Source organism: Belonocnema kinseyi, chromosome 5 (assembly GCF_010883055.1).
Source record: "Belonocnema kinseyi isolate 2016_QV_RU_SX_M_011 chromosome 5, B_treatae_v1, whole genome shotgun sequence".
Classification (NCBI taxonomy): Eukaryota; Metazoa; Arthropoda; class Insecta; order Hymenoptera; family Cynipidae; genus Belonocnema; species Belonocnema kinseyi.
This window is the reverse complement of record NC_046661.1, coordinates 42130552-42134440: the sequence shown is the minus strand read 5'-3', so window position 1 is coordinate 42134440 and position 3889 is coordinate 42130552. Positions and strand designations below refer to the sequence as shown.

The following is a 3889-nucleotide window of genomic DNA, read 5'->3' as shown; positions in this document are numbered from 1 at the left end:
ACAACCGCGTGATTTCGCCGGAAGCGGGTGCTAATCTGAGAAACTGCACCCGCTCCCAGGAAAATCACGTCTCACGACCGTGAGATAGGTGGTTACCGTCTGTGGCGGACTTAATACAATGAACCGGCAAAACTCTCATGCACGATAAGGAGGCGGAGTGCAAAGTAAAAAAAAGTGTTCAAAATGATACCAAAATCAATATCATTTTGATACGCAACAAAAATGATATCGAATTCAACAGAATTTTGATCGGCCGGAATATATGATCTACTTTTGAGATCATAATAATCTGACTCGGGATCATCTGTGAAGTCAAACCAAGATATGGCTTATGTTCTTAGAGTACTTTATCTCATATGCAAGCTTTTTATGGTTTCTGATCGTGCAGTTTACATGAAAATTAAAAAAAAAAAACGGAATCTGGTATTAGAAAATTTCACCTGTTAAGTGTAGTTCTCACTCCCGTGCGGTTAGATACAATTTTTCGGTTATGTCGTTATGACACTGGCGCCAAGAATTGGCGGCCATTTTGTTTATTCTGAAAAATTAACCAAAAAATAAAATCAACTTGGTCCAAATGGACTGATTATTATGATCCCGACAGTCAAATGATCGTTGGAGCAAAACGCTCTGCAACAAAATTGATACTTTTTATTACTGTGTGACCCAATTGCGACCGGCTTCTGCATTTTGCCCACAAGTGTCTTAGCATCTTGTTGAAATTCAGGGATGCTTTTGCCAGTGAAAGCTTGACACCTCCAAGAGCGCCGATGATAAGGACCGTCGTAACTCTCTAATAAGGTCTCAATAACTATCTTTCTTTTCATTCTGCTTGGCTATGATATTCTGGTCAGCTGATGCCGAAAATTCGATAACGAACATGGTTCGCTTCTCGAAGTCAAGAAGAACTATTTCAGACCTCGAGTGTGCAACAGAAACAATTGTTGAGAATATAAAGTTCCAGTATATGCGGCACTTCTTATTCACGACAATTGATTCGATTTCCTTGGGAGCATTTAGCGGTGCGGTATTAAGGCTAATGTGTTAAGAGTGACAGAGATGGTAATAAAGCACTCTTAGTGCTGCATTATGCCTTTGGATAAAGGTCGTTCCCGCATGAGCTGGACAGCTATACACTGTTCCCCGAGAGAAGACCCTACAAAACGACGAATTTTGGTTTTCTTCGCGCAACCCATTTTTCAATTTTTCAAAAAGGCGGGATTTTTGGGATGTTTCAGCCAATCTGAATTGAAGCTCTTCAAGTTCATGAAAAAAATTTTCCTATGTTGATTTACGAGACTGGCGGACAGTGGGCTTTATGTTTTTTACGACTTTTCTGTTTGTTTACCGACCTCAGTTTGGGTGAACTTACTCTAGCAGAGGTCTTTCGTCCATAGGCAGGTCAAAGTAAGGAGATTAAAAAAATATATATTGAAATTAGCGATTTGAAAATATCATAATCAGCATCTAAGAATTTTTCCGTTTCCAATTATACATTAATTGCATAGGAAAGTCGAAAATTTGAAGAAGTTTAATTGAAGAAAGTTTAGCTCAATATTCAATTTGATATTGCTTACTTCCCAAATTTTCAAAATTAATGGACAAATTCCATTTCGTTGGAATCGGGATAATTCTAATATTCTGAATATGTTACTTTCAAGTCTCGGATTGCAGAATTATTAATTTATAACTTTTTAATTACAAGAAGAAAGGAAGGAAAAGAGAAATTAAGAAATTACGTCTGAAAAAAAGGATAAGGACACTCCTCCGCCAAGAAATGAGAACCCACATGCGCGTCTGTAGAGTCTTCTCTCAGGGAACACATTATAGGTAGTATGCGTCCTAGATGTTCCGGGTGTGCATGAGACGTTCTGCAACTATCATTGGGAATGTCTATGCTCATTATGTGGCGACGATATGTTAAAGTGGAAATGACACCGACTTGACATGCCAAAATGAAACCTTCCGTGCCCGACTTCAATCCGGGTGATTTAAGGAAAGCAAGGCTTAGCTCACACGACATCGACTGATCCTCCACATTTCTGTGGAAGATACCGAGCATTCTATTGTCGAGGAACTATTCACAGAAGTTTTTCTACTGTTCTTTCTTAATCCAGGCTTTGAGGATTAAGGACTAAAGATACATAAGATTTGATGCATTTTGCTTACCCCTGATATTGAAGTCAAGGCTAAGTGTTTCAGCAGCATCCTCCGTCGCTAAGTACAGAAACGCTCCTTTGCCCACCTGTTCGTGCTTCCTGAACATTTTAAGAAGGGAGTCCAGTCCGTTTGCGACTGTATGTGCTGTACCTGGAATAATCCTGTTGTGAAACGTAGCTGAAGTTTGCAACGTTTATAAACGAAAATAAATTTTGGTTTTTTATTTTATATATAATTTTCAAAACCTCTAGGCCAGTGGTCGGCAAACTTTTCGCTTAATTTTCAGGTATAGTCAGGCTCCACCCGACTTAATTTTTTCTGCTACTTTTCGGTCTATCCATGTACCTTAGTGTTAGTGAGTTTACTCCAGCAAGGGTCTTTTGTCCACAGGCATGTCAAAGTACGGAAATTAAAATTTTTTTAATTTTTCAACTAGTGATCTGAAAATAGCATTATCAGCAACTACGAATTTTTCCGATTCCAATGATATATTAGTTGCCTAGAAAAGTAAAAAATTTGAAAGAGTTTAATATCAAGAAACATCAGATTAACAGTCAATTTAATACTAAATACTCCTCAAATTTTCAAACTTTATAGACAAATTACAGGTCTTTAGAATCGGAAAAATACGGAGATTCCAAATATATTACTTCCAGGTCACTGATTGCAAAATTACGAATTTTTTAATCTCACATTTTTTCCCATTTTCTAACAAAGGACCCCTGAGGAAAGAGGTTGTCTGGCCAAGCTCGCAGGTACTGCCCTGAAAGTAGGTCGTAGGCCAGCCAGGGCAGGGTACCCTGCCCAGGAGCAAATAATCACCAAAAGAAATTTCGGAAATTTTATAATTTCTTTTATAAACGTTGCAAACTTCAGCCACATGTTGTGAAAACTTTCAAGATTTAGTATTCCGCGACCACCTTGACGGCGTGAGAAGTAAAGTCGCAGAACAGAAGATTTAAGGTTCATGCTTTTATTCCTTCGTCCATGGAAGTACTCCAAGTGAATAGAGTAAAACCGGTATGGCAAACATGTTCGTTGTAGACACTTTGCTCCTCGCCGAAAATTCGGAAGAACTAATCTGCCGGACGAGACGTTTTACCTGCTTCGGAAAGTATCCTTCATAGATGTGACATCCTGAATTCGGTTCTGTAGGGCGCCCTGGTATTTATATGTCTCTCGAGCGCGAAGGTGTCATATAGCGCTTCCATCGACGAGCTCAAGGTCTTTGAGGATGCCTTTAAGTTTTGTAGCTCAAAATAAACCTTGGTGCATTTTTCTGACCCAAAATCCATTCCAATATCCTTAGAGTATTCCTTAAAAATCTCTAGAAATAGGTATAGTCGCTCTTTATTTTTAGCATAAATCTCAAGATCATCCATGTAAAATACACATGACTGACCCTCTGCTTTTGATTTCCACGTTTGCCGTAAAAGCAACCTTCGGAATGGCAAAGTGCGAGATATAGTGTCAATAATGTGAGGCAAAAGAGGATTTAGGCTCATGTTGTCGCTCTGAAAGGGACCTCTCTGAAAAGTGACGCTGTTAGTTGTCACACGCTTTTTTCCAGATGAGATAATAAATCTGTTTTTCCAAAGCGGCATCAATTTCTCTATGCAACTCTCGATGTGCGGATGCTCCTGCTACGCCTATTTTTGAGCCGCGTCGTTCGTACATTTCTTGCCACACAGGTCCGATTGTCCAAACAATCCTATCATTTAGGATAGCT

General features: G+C 39.1%; 1 protein-coding gene across 1 annotated transcript in view; it reads left to right on the top strand.

Moving 5' to 3' along the window:
- The window catches only part of LOC117173134 (fat-like cadherin-related tumor suppressor homolog), a 982814-nt gene that overhangs the window by 880466 nt on the left and 98459 nt on the right, over positions 1–3889 (top strand). The gene's annotated exons all lie outside the window — the stretch shown is intronic.